This window comes from Mus pahari, chromosome 15 (assembly GCF_900095145.1).
Source record: "Mus pahari chromosome 15, PAHARI_EIJ_v1.1, whole genome shotgun sequence".
Lineage (NCBI taxonomy): Eukaryota > Metazoa > Chordata > Mammalia > Rodentia > Muridae > Mus > Mus pahari.
This window is the reverse complement of record NC_034604.1, coordinates 73673825-73690031: the sequence shown is the minus strand read 5'-3', so window position 1 is coordinate 73690031 and position 16207 is coordinate 73673825. Positions and strand designations below refer to the sequence as shown.

Here is a 16207-nt window from a genome sequence, read left to right as displayed (position 1 = left end):
ATGATGTCTGGTATGGTATAATCCATTCCTCCAGCTAAGAACTATTTTTAAAATAGCCTTTTAAAAAGTGCCAAATGTAATGACGTATGTTGTAAGTTCAAGGCCATCCTGAGCTTCATAGTGAGGAGTCTGTCTACAAAACAAGACAAAACAACAAACTAAACAGGAAAACATCATCAGTCTCGTATATGGCCCAACTCCATTAGATAGATTGATAGATAGATACATACATATATACATACATACATACATACATACATACATACATACATAGATACATAGATACATAGGATGGATGGATGGATGGAAGTGAGGGAGAAAGACAGACAGACAGCAGACAGTATCCAACAGAAATGAATGATGAAGGTTTGTGTATGTGATTAAATTGTTAAATACTGCTCATGTTTCATATTGGCTCATTGTGCTTCAGACACGTTTATGTCATAGTTAAGGATCTTCATACTTGCTTTGTCGCTGGGGAACAATCTAGGTTTTGCCATTAACCAGGTAGACTTTGAACAAATGGTTTAATTCTGCGTCTTCATTTTCGGTACCAACATGCAGTTGAGAATCAGCTGGTGCATATGCTGCTCTTAAAAATGAACTTGCTACCTACCAAGTGTTCAGTAGATGCTATATTGTAATTATTATCATAATTATTATTTTAATGTTGTTGTTCTATAGCTTTGACTGGCCTGGAACTCACAGGTACCCTCCCATCTCTCTAGAAATTTGGGATGTGCATCACCACGATCAGATGCATCACAGTTCCTAATACTGTTTTGTGACATGAAATATTTATTGTCAGTCTCAGTTCTTATTTCCAATTTAAAATTTAAAAATACTTGCTGATTCATATGTAAAAATCCTAAGCAGCTGGGATTGGGAGGAGTGCTCAATGGGTGCTCTTCTGGAAGTCCCCAGTTTAATTCCCAGCACTCAAAATCATTGGTCACTCTAGTCCCAGGGGATCTGAGAGCATCTCCTGGTCTCTGAGAGCACAATGTCCCCTAGTTATGGAAGGTTGTAAGCTGCCATGTGGGTGCTGGCCAACAAGTCCCAGTCTTTGGGGAAAGCAGCAAGTAGTTTTAGTCAGGGAAGGGAGCCTTCTCTCCAGCACCGCTTCTCTTGTGCTATTTGAAATATACTTGTTTCCTTGGTGTTAGTGAGGATAGGAGTTGGAGTTTTTACAGGCTTACATTAGAACCTTTACCTTTCCATTAATAGACTTCACAGATTGATATAAAAGTCTTTAGTTGGCCCCACCCTGGGCCTTAATTGGCGCTTAGTCTTCTCCCTTTTTAGCCACACTCATAGAAGTGACAGTTGAGGTCTATAGAGTACTTATTACACAGTGGGTACTACTTAGAATCTTTTCTGAAAATCATTAATCTTAAAATTTTATAACTATCTACAACTATCTATAACTATCTAATCTTAAAATAATTTTTACATTCTGTCCCCAAGTTTGTCACTTCTATGTGCTCACTTCCATCTCTCTTCCTCCTCTGGTCCTTCATTGACCTGTTTCCCTTCAACTGACACTGAGTGCTGAGGCGACATTCTGTCTGCAGCTGAGCCTGCTGACAGTGAGGCTCCTTAGGAGGTATTTCTCCAGGTTTGATATTCAGATACTGTTTTGTAACTTGAGGCTTAACCCAAAAGAAAAATAAATTATATATGTTTACATATATAAGCAGTGAAATCTTTCCAAGTGTTCAATGCTAGTTTTATACTAGTAAAGTTCAGGAAAGGACTTCAGCCAGACTGTAGTGGACCAAACAGCTAGGATTTTACAGAGGAACTACTGGTTTTGATAGATGTTAAATGAAAAAGAATGTGATGTTGACTGTAACTACAGAAGAGAAGACAGAAACGGATGTTTGCTGTTTGTATGACATTTTCCTGAAAGCTACATCCCAGTGTTCAATAGCTTTTAGACTTCAGAGGAGACTAGTGCAAACAAAACCAAACATTTCAGAGGGAAATCAGATTATTTTTCTCAGCTCTACTGGATTTCAACTAGCAAATATGTCTTGACAGTGTCCTAATCAGGAGACCTTGATTGACAGGGTGGTTAATTGAAATTTAACTACAGAGCTCACTTCTGACAGAGTAAGTATTGCTTGAAATATCTATAATTCTGAATGAATGAATAGTGGTTACCAGTCAGGATGAGCTAACCCATGCCAGATAATATACTACACAGACCATGGTGGCCTCTGCAGCAGTCTCACACAAATTTTGTGTCAGATTATATCTGGCTTGTTGTTCATGAGGCCATGATGACCAACCTTGGCAACCCAGTCCCATTACCACTAGGATAAGGACTGACATCTCACATACTGACTCTTAATGGCTCTTACCAATGAACCATATAGGGCTAGTGTTATTGGCCAAAGCAATTAAGTGGCTTCATCTAAATTCAGGGTATCAGGAAAGCAGAATCCTGCCCTGTGATCCAATGGGAGAATTGGAAATATCTATTGAGAAGTATTAGTACACTTAAAGTGTGTTTATAAATGATGTTCTCCTGGAGTCTTCTGTCTAGTAAGGAAAAAAAGTGGAATTCCAAAGAATGTTTGGTTCAAAAGATAAACAGAGGAAACAGGAAGATTACCAAGAAAAAAAGACAGCTGCATGACGAGGGCATTGAATCTGCAGGAGAGAGCAATAGCCATGGGTGCAGATAGCAGTGATTACTGGGGAAAGAAGGAGTCACTAGATCTAGAAGTCTGAAAAATACTAGTATAGTTCAGTAGTTGCCGTAGGTTTTCAAGACAGAAATTCAGGTTAATGTTCTTAGTGTCAGAGAAGCTTAAGGGGCACAGCAGGATGGATGTGGGTGCTATGCTGCAGGGACTGAGCTCAGGGTTAAGGGAAGGGAAAACTAACATTTTATGACCCGGATCCCAGACCAGGGAGAAGTAATGTTAATTCAAGGAGCAAGGAGCTGAATGAAGGAAGAGGAAGAAAAGGGAGAGAGAGGACGGTGTAGAGGGAAGAAGCAAGAGAGAAGAAATTAAGAAAGATTGTACCATAAGACAAAGGATTTTGTGGGGTTTTTTGTTTGTTTGTTTTTGGTTTTGCTTTTGTTTTTTTGGAGGCAGGATTTCTCTGTGTAGCCCTGGCTGTCCTAGAACTCACTATGTAGACCAGGCTGGCCTCGAACTCAAGAAATCCACCTGCCTCTGCCTCCCAAGTACTGGGATTAAAGGCGCACACCACCACCACCTGGCCCAGGATTTTGTGGTTTGATTGTATTTTTCCTGGTGAGAAAATTCAGTACCACAGTAATGATTCCAGGAAAGAATAAAGGACATTGATCATCTTCCACAAGACATCTATTCGTCTTCCACAAGAGCAAGCTTAGTGCAGGCATCCAAAGGTCCCTGAAACACATTGTTGAGTACTTAGAGAAAAAAAAAATCTCATGGTGTTAGTTAGCTGGCCACTCTTGTCTCTGGTGGTTTACATCCTGCCTTTACTTTGATGTACACGTGTGAGAACTTTGCAAACTTGCAGAACTCTTCTAGGCTCCTAAGATTAAAAAATGGTTCAGGAAATCCAATCTTGACTTAATGATATATAATGAATCCTTTAACAGCTGGTCCAGTAGCAGAGTTGACATAGAACTTGGTCAGAGATTAACACAAATTCCCAAAAGGGCCAGGATGAAAGCCTAGCCACTCACCTTTGACACTGGGATTGTATGGCAGTGATGTAGTAAGTGACAATCTAAGGCCTTTTATCACCCATATGCAAGAGTATCAGCTCATACCAACAGACAGGCACTGTGTTCATCCAGAGCTGTGAGCAGGTGCCAGGGAGCAGAACTACAACCTTAAGGATGACCAGCCAGGACTAGGGCTAGGGAACTGTACAGATAGTAGCCTAGAGGCCTCTTGTGCTGGAAAGTTGACAAGCTCTAAAGAGGAGGGGACACTGAAAATGGCCATCCAGAGACATGTCTGCCAAAGGAAGTAAGGCTGTTGTTGGTGACAAGGTGGAGTACAGCTAGGAAAGGAATTGTGGAGTGGAGGTGTGGCAGTGTCAGGCTACAAAGCCATAGGTGTTTTTGAGGAGCCATTTTGTCTTTTCATCTCAAAATAAATGTGTGTTTTCCAGCCACACATTTGGCAAACATGGGCATAGGACTACCATTGTATGAGTTTGTAATCATCCAGTTTGGTTATTCAGGGAGGCCTTTAAGTCCTGCCCTCCTCGCTGGCTTAGAGGTGGCCACAGTACATGGCGCTTGTTGACTAACAGAGATGAGGCTCCCTTCTTCCATAAAAACATTGACTACTCTGTCTCCACATCTGTTCCTCCTGCTCCACCTCTGCTCAGCTTTGGCACTTAATTGGCCTGCAGCATCATTCACTTTATCTTCTGCTGTGTGTGTGGCTCCCCATCAGCTTTCTGTCTGCCATTACTGTGAGTAAACTAGAATCCATCCTAGTTAAGTTTTAGTTGCTGTGATAAAATACCCTAACAAAGGCAATCTAAGGTAGAAGGGTGTTGACTCTTAGGTCATCATGGCAGAGAAATGCTGGTGTAGGGAGCTTGAGGCTGCTGATTATGTAATACCACAGGCAAAAGGCAGAGGGAGCTGCTTCTTAGCACCCATTCTTTACTTATACCCATAGTGCTCAGCTCTCCCATCTCAGTTAAATCAGTCAAGATAATCCCCCACAAACATGTTCAAAGACCCATCTCTCAGGTGGTTCTAGATTTTGTTAAACTCACAACTCATAATCATTACCACAAAAAATGGTTTGTAGCAGAGACATAATGGACACCCACCAGGACCCAGCAAAGGTCATCCCTGCTGACCTTCTTTGGAGCTTTCACTTCTCAGACCTCCCCGGCCACCATCGATTCCCAAAGGCACGTCAGTCTGCCAGGCTCTGGTCTTGGTGAGGCTGTTCCAGTAGATCTCTCTTCAGAGCTCTGTTCCACACTTGGAAGGGCACCAACTCCCACCAGCCCCCTTTCTCTCTGGATCCCGGACAGAGTGCCAACTTTCCCACTTATGCTGGAGCATCCACAAGGACCTGTTGGTACCTATTTTATTTTATTGGCTTTTTGAGCCATGGTTTCTCTGTGTAGCCCTGGCTGTCCTGGAACTCACTCTGTAGACCAGGCTGGCCTAAAACTTGAAGATCCACCTGCCTCTGCCTCCTGAGTGCTGGGATTAAAGACGTGCACCACCAAAAGCAGGCAACTATTGTGCCTTTTAAAACACCTGCAGAACTAAGCAGATGAACAAATGAACATTGAATATTCACCCGATTTTACTGGCAGCTTCATAAATCTACTTTTAATTTTGCTGTTGCCTTAGCTAATATCTCTTGTTTTTGGCACACTTTCCTTTTCTCTTTGTTTTATTACCTTGCTTTTTGTTTGTTTGTTTTCTAGTAGATTAAAAATAAAAAGTCAATCCTTCAACCTGATATGACTTGTGAGAACGGTCTGGCCTCTCTAACACCCAGGCTTGAGCCCTACACTCCCCAGCTCCTTTCTTTTCTCTGTGGTTATGGATACCATGCATTTGGGCCCTAGATACATATTTTATAGGTGTTAAAATATAAATAAAACATGTCTAGCTGCCAGCCTTGCTCCCTCCTTCTGTGGCATGGGCTGCACTGCTTCTTTGTGCTAGCAGCAAGACTGCCAGCACGAATCCTGTCTCCCTTTGAGACATGGAAATGCAAGCTCTTGCACTTTCAGACTTCCAGAGTCAGAGACAGGGCCTCAGCTCCCTGGGGGTCTGTAGTGCACTCTGGAGATAATCTCTGCTCTAATGTCTGCCCTAGAAAGATCCTGGGTCAGTTACGGAATCTGTGAGCAGAGCAGCTGACTAATGCAACACTCTGCTTGACGTTTTAGACTTCTTATTAAAGTTGTTCTTGCTCTCTAATGACAATGAAATATAGCTGTATGCTTATGACAGGGACACTACAAAGTACAGCACTGTTATCCAGATGGAAGGATAGTTATCTAACTTTTCTAGATGTGAGAAAATTGTTCCTTATCACATGACTTAATTGGGAGATGGACTCTCCTCTATTTGGAAGTTTTAAAACTTTGAACAAATAAAGTTTTTATTACTAAGCAACTTTAAAATGAAATTGGGTGAAAGTTTAAATTACAAGGACTACTGCTTCAGTAATGGACTGCTTTATAAAACCTAGCCTTAGATGTATTTAATAAGATGATACTTGATTACATTTAAGAGGGAAAAATTCTTAGAGAAGGTTAAGGAAAATCAATCGTGACAGGTTGCCATTTTCATGCCGCTCATAATAATAAGTTGCTCAGAGCTGGAGCATCAAGGATGAAATGATAATACAAATTGCTTCAAGTAGTTATTGTAATCCCTTGGGCATATTGATTTGTGTTTCTAATAAAAAGATGCTTTCAGATGTCTCATTGACAGAGAGACAGGTGACATGTGCCATTATGGGAATTAGAGCTGCCTCTCGTTATCTGGATTGTTGCAAGGCATTTTCAGACAATAGAACAAAATAGAGTCAACTGTGGTGTACATTCCCAGTTGAAATCAAGGCAATTTTGGAAAATGGCTTTTTTATTTTAAAAAGGACCATTTATTAATATTTTAAGAGTCCTTTTGATCTATAGTAAAATATTACACTAGAATAGCTGGCTTTTGCCTTTTTTTTTTTTTTTTTTTTTTTTTTTGTGGTTACATACCATCATAGGACCATAAGACCTCTTTGTTTTTCTAATAGCTGCCTTCTTGAGTATTCTTGAGTATTATATTTTCCAATTTAATGTGAGCTGCTCTACTTCACCAAGAGCTGCGTGGAGACAACATAGTATTGTGGTTGGCCTCCTGGATAGACACTTAAATGCCTTTTTCACAACTGTTATTACTATTAACAAATCATAGTGTTTCTAGGCCTCATCAGGAAAACACTATCCACTGTCAGGCCAACTGTGAAGCTTTCTGATAGCACACAGATAATATGGTGAACATCTGCTTGGGCTACACTGGTACTCAGGTCACAGTCTCTGTGTCCAGTACCCTGATATCACAGCCACACACAGCTGTGTCTGCACTGTGAGCACACATGGACTTAGGACTTTAGGGAAACAGGAAAGCAGCTATTCTGATGATAATTGAGACCTGCTCTACAAACACAGAAACATCTAAAGTACAAATGTCAGTTTTGTCCCCAAATTCCTTTAAATTTACTGTTAGTCAAATGCCCTGTGTAGGAAGTAAGCTATTTAAATGCTTAGTTCTGCATTATGTTCCGAATAAGAAATGCTTGTTGTATATTATATATAAGAATATATTTGGTAGTGTTTCCTTATGTCTTAGTACACTACTAAATTCATAGAGATTTTATTGAACTCCTTGATTCCTTACCTTGATGCCTTGAAAACTGTTAGGAACTTGTGATAATACTTATTTTTCATATTTCTGGAATAAGGAAAGTCTTCTTTTCCCTCATCATTTAACACAATTCCGATGACGTGTTCTGTGAGTAAGGTAAGACAGTTTCTCTGCCTTGTTTGTAGAGTGCAGGGCATTGGGCAGAGATAACATGTTAGAGAAGAGTGGAGGGATAACACTTTTCTGTCACTCAAGTTCTCAGAGAGCAGCTATATGATGCCACCTTTCTCAGGCCAGAGGATTTCTCGCAACTCACCCCTACCTGTCCCATTCTGTACATTCTTATGGAAGTGGAAGTCCTCTGTAGTCATCCTCTGTTATCTGCAGGTCACGCAGATCCTGTAGAATCAGAAGCAGACTTCACTGCAGACGTTTTGAGCCAGCAGAGAGTTAAAAAGGAGAACCCTTGGGCTGTCATGGTTCCCTGCCAAAGTCCACTGGGGTCTCAGAGTCCAGCTCTGCGGAGCGTGTTTGCCTCTCTTCCTTCATTCTGCTGCCTCCCTCATCCATCTCTTGTTCCCTTGTGCTGCACAGCGCCAGGCTCTGAGCAGGCCATAGAGTAGACTTCCCACTAAGTTAGTGGACAGCCTTTCTTTTCTGTTGGGTCTAGGGGCCTATAGCTCATTGTGCAGAGAACCCTTGACATATTTCCACAGCAGCAAATACTGTGCTCTCTTAGCAGGAAGTGAAGTGTGGTAAGGTTCGCTCCCTATTGTACTGACCTGTTCAAATGTTTTCCATTGCTCTGATGATAAACAGTAGCCTCTCCACTGTGTGCCATAAGCCCTTCTTCATCCTTCCTTCCCTCCTCTCTTCACTCAATGCTGCTCTAGGAGGGTTTGTTTTGTTTTAAGATTGTAGGGCCATCTGGCCACACACTATGTACACCAGTGATTATTCTGCCTTATCTATCAGTTTCTTGGGTTGGCCTATCCATTTATCTTGGTGTTTCTGGCACTCTGCACAAGCTAGTTTTTCAGTAAGTGCTCGGTGAAGATATGAGTCAGCCCAAGACAACTACTTAGTTAGTTATCCCTGTCTTGCATAAGATTTAAATGGCATAGAGGCAGGAGCTGTGTTGTGTGCATTCTTATATCCCATGCTCCTCACACAGCCAATAGCTCAGGAAAACCAAACAGAGTTAAATAAGAAATTAAAATGATTCACGTTCACATGGTTTATAATCGTTGTGTCACCTTACCTCTAAGCAGGGGACTGCCAGTTGTATTTCTTGTAAGGAATGAAAACAGTACTAGTAAGATGATAATCCAGAGTGGCTTTGTCTTTGACCTCTTCCACAATACTTTGCACTTAGTAAATAGACTATACTAATCTGTTTTAGGTGTGACTTACTATGATGGCATCACATATACATAACCAAAGTTCTGTTACCTTTGTCATTGGCACTGATGTGAAATATATTTTTTGCATCACAGTAATGTTAATGACTAGTATTAGCTGTGGGACACAGCCATGTCACTGCTAAACTGCACTATAGGCACTTTTCCTTAACTCCCAAATACAGACTTGAAAAGAGCAATGAACACAAACACAGCAGAGCTACAGAGAGTTCATTAACCTGTAGAAATGAGCAAGTTGTGTATGACACAATTTAGGGAGAGATTTGTTTTGTTTTGGTTGAATATTTAGTCATTCAAGCAACAATTTTCTTAACTTAAAGCCAATAATTTGTTTTGTTAGTACAATTACAAAAATTGTTTCATAGCCTTAAGATATAGACATGGTGTGAATCACACGATGTAGAGAATAGAATTTTCATAATGGATCAATTTAATACGTTTTTAATTCCAAACAATATAAAGAAAAATGACTACTCTGAGTTTAATCTTGGTCTCAGATGATGCATTTGCCTCTTGTATGGGTGAAGGCAGATCATGAGGTGCCCTGCCTCTTCCCAACAGGCTGAGCACACAGCATCATCTGCAGGGAAATCGCCACCAGGGAATGATGCTGAACAGAAGAAGGCTAGACTCAAATCGCTTTGCCGTCTTGGAACAGTAGTCAAACCTCTTCTGATGTACATTCCTGAATGGTGGTCTTCTAGATAGTAAATCATAACAATTCTGTGGTGTTTTATACATCTAATTTACTTTAAAAAAAAAAAAAAAAAGCCTAGCATGGTGGTGTACACCTTTAATTCCAGATTTCTGGAGGCTAAGGCAGGCACATGTTTATGGGGTTTAGACCAGCCAGGGCTGCTGCTGAGATGTATGTATCTATATCTATATATCTATATCTATATATCTATATGTGTGTGTGTGTCTGTGTGTGTGCACTCACATGTGTTTTGAGGCAGGGTCTTGTGTGACCCACACTGACTTCGAACTTGCTTTCTTAGCCCAAGCTGAACATGAACTCTTGATCTTTATGCATTCACCTCCCTAGTTGCTGGTGTTACAAGCACAGAGAAATTTGATTTTGAGGGACTGGATACTATTGAGATCCAAGAGACAGTTCTTAAGGGGAATTACTGTGGATTTAGGGATTAAGTGACAGGATGTAGAAACAAGACCCTCAGATGTCCTCATGTGGCCTGCCATAGCTTGGGGAGCTAGTAGAGAGACAGATCGTGAGGGGTATAGGCTCCTTTCCTCTTGCAGGACTCCTGGGACTGAGGTGTGGAAACTGTATAGGAGCAATATTTGCCTGTGTCTCTGCATGATGGGTTTCCCTGTGGGAGAGTCACAGTCCTTGCAAGCCAACCTCAGTTGGCTGCCTAAGCCCATGGAAAACCCCACAGGCTCTAAGAATCATGCAGGCAAGAGTGCCAAGCTTCTGTGCCCTGGAAGGGAACAGACTGGAGAGGAAAGCTCGAAATGTTTATGGTACTGTGTCTGTGAGGAAGTGATAAGGCCTGTGGCAGGACTGTAGCACTGACAGTGGTGTCACATGCATCAAAGATGCCCTTCTCCTTAGATGCCACGGGAGTCCTCACACAACCTAGAGCTTAGATGTAAAGAAGCAGTCACAAAGACCTGAACGTGAGTTAATATAAACTGCTAATTTTAATATGTTTGCTTAGACTATAAGCCCATCCTATAAGATAGTGTCCACTGCCCTAAAACTTCCCTAGCTTTGACTCAAGACAGAGAATTCCAGATGCCATTAGAAATGATCTTGGATCGCCTCACTGAGGTGGAGGGCTAATGATGTTGAAGTCTTGGGATAGGTACTTTTTGTGAAGGTTGTGCTAGGCCAAGGACAATCATGTCAGGAAACCTTGAGAAGCATCACATTGCATCACACCTGTCTAGACTGATGTGTTGAACACAGGTGCATTTAAGGAGCATGGATTCCCAAGTGTCACCTCCTACAGTCTGGTTGGAGCTTAAATTTTATGGGCTAAAAGGATGTGGGGCTCACTGTTGGAGGGTTCCAGTAACCTTAGAGCAGTAAGACTACAAAGCCAGAAGTTGCATATTGGGAGCTGAAAAGATGAATGTTCTGAGGTCTGGGGCCAAGAGAGGTGTTTAGACTTACCCCAGAAATAAAGGTGTCCGTATTCATAGGGAATGATAGTGTCAGGAAGGATGTGGAAGAATCCGTAAAGAAAAAGAAGATGGCTGATAGCTAGACCCAAAGGAGGCAAGTTCATAGTCTTCAGCACATGATAGCTGACTGCAGGGAAGGTGCAAGTGAGTATATTTGCATGGCCTTGAAGTGGGAAGCACGTTTGCCTCAGTAAAGTAGGTGAGACCTCCTGTGGCTTTAGGGAAATCTCAGGAATTTGGAGGAGAACACGGGGAAGAAAGCTGGCAGAGGCATCTGAGAAGACTGACCATAGTGCTAAGTGCAGGTGAAAGCTCGTCTTACATTGCAGTGAGACTTGTGCCAGCCACGCCTTGTTCAGATGTGGAGGCAGTGATAAGGAGTTGAGTTTGCTTTAAGGGGTGTCTGGGAAGCACATTAGAATAAGTTGAAGTCCAGAAACAGATCCTGGATCTGCATCTGGGGTCAGGCATAGCACCTGAAGAGCTCTTCTAAGCAGGTGGCCCTGTAGTGATACTGGGACTAGAGGGACTGCTCTACAGCATGCATTCTCTGGAGCCTGGGATTGCTTTGTACTCAGGTAGCAGTGTTTTGAGAAAGATTAAAGAAAATAGGCTGAAACTCAAGACAAGCATCAGAGCCACAATGAGGTATGGCAGAGTTTGTATTGTGAGCAGAGGAGGGGTTGAAAGTTCCCTTGGCTAGCAAGTAAGGGTTCTATAGAAAAATCACTAACATGCCTTGGTGGAAAGTCAGAAAGGGCAAGGATGCTAAGAATGCTGTTTACAGGCTCCTTAGGTTATTAGGCCCTTGTGCGTGCTAGGAATGCGCTTAACCACTGAGCTAAACACACAATCTAGAACCCAAAAGTTAAGCATATGTGTTTAGAGATGGTGGGGGACTAGGGAGACAGCTCAGTTGGTATGGTGTGTATCTCACAAACCTGGAACCTGAGTTCCATCTGCAGAACTCATGTGTTGGCATGTCCTACAGCCCCAGTACTAGGGTAGTAGAGAAACGCAAGATCCCCAGGAGCTCTCAGGTCAACCAGTCTTGCCTAATAGGAGGTAAGCCCCCAGACTATCCCTGAAAAAACAAAGACAGCTCTTAAGAAAGGATGCCTGAGGCTGACCTCTGACCTCTGATCTCTGAAGGTACATGTATATAAAACACCAAATTGTTTTTAAATGTCTGTGTTTTTAAATGTTTTTTTTATCTGCTTTCTCTGTATGTTTGTGCACACTACCTTTGTGCCTGGTGCCTACAGAAGCCAGAGGAGGGGTCAGAGTACCTAGAATTGGAGTTACAGATGGTTATTAGCTGGTTGCTGAGAAACAAACCCAGTTCCTTTACAAGAGCAGCCGGTGCTCTTGACCACAGAGCCATCTCTCTATCCCCCAGGATCTATATTTTTTTAAGTGTGATAAAAGCAAAAATATTTATAATTGTACATATAGTAACATATTATTAACAGAATTATCATATTATTCTCTCCAAGTGCTCTTAGCTATGATTTCTCAGCCGTATTGAAGCTGTTGGTATCACTGAACTTCTTTCTGAGCTTCCTATTTTTAGTTATTTAAGTTTTATAGTCATCTCCACCATTACATAGTGAGATGCTTTCTGAGGTTCTTCTGCAGCTTGGGCAGGGTGATAAGCAGAGAGTGTGCAGTTGTTGTCATTGGTAACCATGTAGAGCTGTGTGTATAAAGTGTTCATTCAGATTCTGTAGAAGTATCTGATATAAACTTATATTTCATAAATTATTTTGTCAGCTTTATACTTTATAAAGTTTAAGAACTAATCTTTACTTTGCAGCTGTTAGGCCATTAAGTTTAGCCTTGCCCTTATTTAGTATCCTCTCAGTTTGCACCCCACATTCCATGACTGACATTCTACACCATTATGATGTACATAAGCTATGCTAGGTGTCTTAGTTCAGGTTTTTATTGCTGTAACAAAATGCTACAACCAAAGAAGAAGTTGGGGAGGAAAGGATTGATTCAGCTTACACTTCCACATTGCTGTTCATCACTGAAGGAAGTCAAGACAGGAATTCAAACAGAGCAGGAACCTGGAGGCAGGAGCTGATTCAGAGGCCATGGAGGGATGTTGCTTACTGGTTTGCTTTTCATGGCTTGCTGGGTCCACCTTCTTAAAGAATCCAGTATGATCAGCCCAGGAGTGGCTCCACCCACAATAGAGCAGGCCTTTCCCTACTGATCACTAATTGAAAAACGCCATACAGCTGGATCTCATGGAGGCATTTCCTCAATTGAGGCTCCTTCCTCTCTGGTAACTCTAGCTTGTGTCAGGTTGACACACAAAACCAGCCAATACACTAGGAATCTTCTGACTGATATTTGAATTTTTCTAGCAAGAAAGATCAATATATCTTGGTTTAATTTTTAAATTTTTTTATTGACAACAGGGAAATGCAAAAATACCACTTAAACGCACTTAAAATAACCATCAGTTCAGTAAGTACACAGTCCTGCAGACACTCCCTTACTTAAATGACAAGCTCAGTAAGGTCTCTGCATACCTGACATTGTTTTGTATATGATATGAACAAGGACCAGGCTTCTACTTTTCAGCATGTTGACACAGTAGAGACCCATATTACCACGGTGCAGTGGCTGCTGTCTCTACCTCAGTGCATTCCCTAGATCTTCCAAACCTTGAAGAGCTGTGCCTGGTGTGTTTTGTTTTTATCTTGTCATCTCCATAACATGACTGTACATGTTACGCAGGGTCTTCTCATATATTGGGCTGTTGATGTATTCTAAAACATTTGAGACTGTAAGCAGGTCAGTTATAATTGCATTTCATCACTGCAGAGCTTTTCAACACAAATGATTTGATCATTTAGTCTTTAGTTAGTATTTTGTAACCTTTTAAATATTTTTGTAATTTTCTAAAAGTTTCATACAATTTTATTTTTACTTGAAATTTTTTATACTGCTTTTGCCATTATCTTTACATTTTTTATTATGTTTGCTGTTATATAAACATAAAATTCTAGGCTGAGGGTGTAGCTCGGTTGGTAGAATACTTGCCTAGCATGCACAAAGCCCAGGGGTTTATCTGCAGCACCACAGAAAACCAGACATAGTAGTGCACTCCTGTAACCTTAGTCCTCAGCTGTGCATGGAGTTTGAGGCTAGCCTAGCGTGCTCTCTCTCTCTCTCTCTCTCTCTCTCTCTCTCTCTCTCTCTCTCTCTGTGTGTGTGTGTCTGTGTCTGTGTCTGTGTCTGTGTCTGTATGTATGTGTAATTTCTCTTTAATAGCACATTTTATTTCCAAATTGCTTTTCCAGGAAGATGTTTATAGTTAACAGACTTGACAGTGTTCAGATATTGAATACCCCCAGTAGCTGTTTACTTTTTAAACAAGAAAGAAACTAGCTGATCTCATGCCTGCTCTTAGAATGCCCAGTATCTCCAGTGTGGAGAGGTGGATTTGCCAGCTATTGTAATTAGAATGTGTATGAGCATTTGATACCCAGTTGGTGGCACTATTGGGGATATTGTAAATATTTGGGACGTGGGGCCTGTCTTAGTCAGGGTTTCTATTCCTGCACAAACATCATGACCATGAAGCAAGTTGGGGAGGAAAGGGTTGATTGAGCTTACACTTCCACACTGCTGCTCATCACCAAAGGAAGTCAGAACTGGAACTGGAGCAGGTTAGGAAGCAGGAGCTGATGCAGTGGAGGAATGTTCCTTACTGGCTTGCTTCCCCTGGCTTGCTCAGCTTGCTTTCTTATAGAACCCAGGACTACCAGCCCAGGGATGGCACTGCCCACAAGGAGCCCTGCCCCCTTGATCACTAATTGAGAAAGTGCCTTACAGCTGGATCTCATAGAGGCATTTCCTCACCTGAAGCTCCTTTCTCTGTGATAAAAAGTTTGTGTCAAGTTGACACAAAACCAGCCAGTACAGGGCCTAACTGGTCATCTTCAACAAGTAGGTGCCAAGGAGGAAGAAACTGAAGGAGGGGAAGAAAGAGTTACCAGGCACCAGGCTCCTTGTTTGACACGTGCCTCATTTAGGAGTCAGGCAGGAATGATAAAATGGGTTGAAATCAGGAAGGCTAAATAACAGACTGTACAAAGGAGTGTTCTAAACTGGAAATGGCTGCTAGCTTATACATTGCTTGAGATCATAGAGGATAAAGAAATTATTAGTTTTATTTATCAAGCAATGTAAACTAAAAATTAAGCTTATGTATCAGTTATTAGTTATCTATATGGAGTTAATCTGTCAGAGAAAATTGGTTATCCATTTGATTTTTGTTTGACTTTTGACTTCATCTTTATTTCTTGCCATTAACAAATGAACACCAGTAGTGACCTAGCCCATCCGCACTCCCTGTAGGAAAGCCTTGGGCTTCCTACTTGCTGATTCTCCTCCCTTGTGTTCCCACTACTTAATGTAGCAATACATTTTTCTTCTGAGCAGGAACCTTTGCCAACTGCCTCTAGGATTTGAAGGTCTTCCTAGAAGAGCTATGTCTGGTCTGGTCTGCCCTTATTCTGGTCAGTGTTTGTTGCTGTTCTGACCTTTGCTCTCAGCAGAAATGTTGAGGACTCAGGAGATTCTACTTAGAACTGGGCTGTTCCGGGTTCAGCCATGAACAGCATTCATCCAGAATTAGAACCTGTTGACTCTATTTTGCCATAAGACAATTCACTAATTACTAGAATTTTAGCTCTTTTAGTTTAGGGCAACCTTTTCGTCATTATGTGGCTTGCTTGTTTTTAACAGCTAATATGTGTAATTACATTTAAAATAAATGTGCTCCAAGTGCTTTAACAGCATTTTGATATTGGTGCTGTGACCTAGCAGTTGTCTTCTGGTAGTTGAATAATTAATTTGTTCCTAAGAGCTTTTGAGTTTGATGGTTGCCTAACACAAGGGTTTCCTTGTGGATGGTTTGCTTGCTTCCAGTGACCCTTTGCTGCCATCTGGTATAAATTCAAAGTGCTTCTGTCATCTGCTGCTAATTGCTGTCACCTGCACATTGCAGTCCCTCATAACTGAGACTCTAGAAACAAGACACACTGCTTTTTGGAGGGCGGTTCCTTGTGCATTTGCAGATGCATCCCTGATAGGAAGATGGACTCAACCCAGCAGAAGCATTTTAGGACAATTTATATTTTAATACCTAAGGTGTGAGAAATGGTGACAATTTTATGAAAGTGATTAATTCACTCTGTCCAAGTGGTCTGTCTGCTTTATGATTTGTTTTAAATGGTTCTGGTGCTTA

At 41.5% G+C, this 16207-nt stretch overlaps 1 protein-coding gene across 3 annotated transcripts in view; it reads left to right on the top strand.

The window, feature by feature from the left end:
- The window catches only part of Atp9b (ATPase phospholipid transporting 9B (putative)), a 207808-nt gene that overhangs the window by 100207 nt on the left and 91394 nt on the right, over positions 1 to 16207 (top strand). The gene's annotated exons all lie outside the window — the stretch shown is intronic.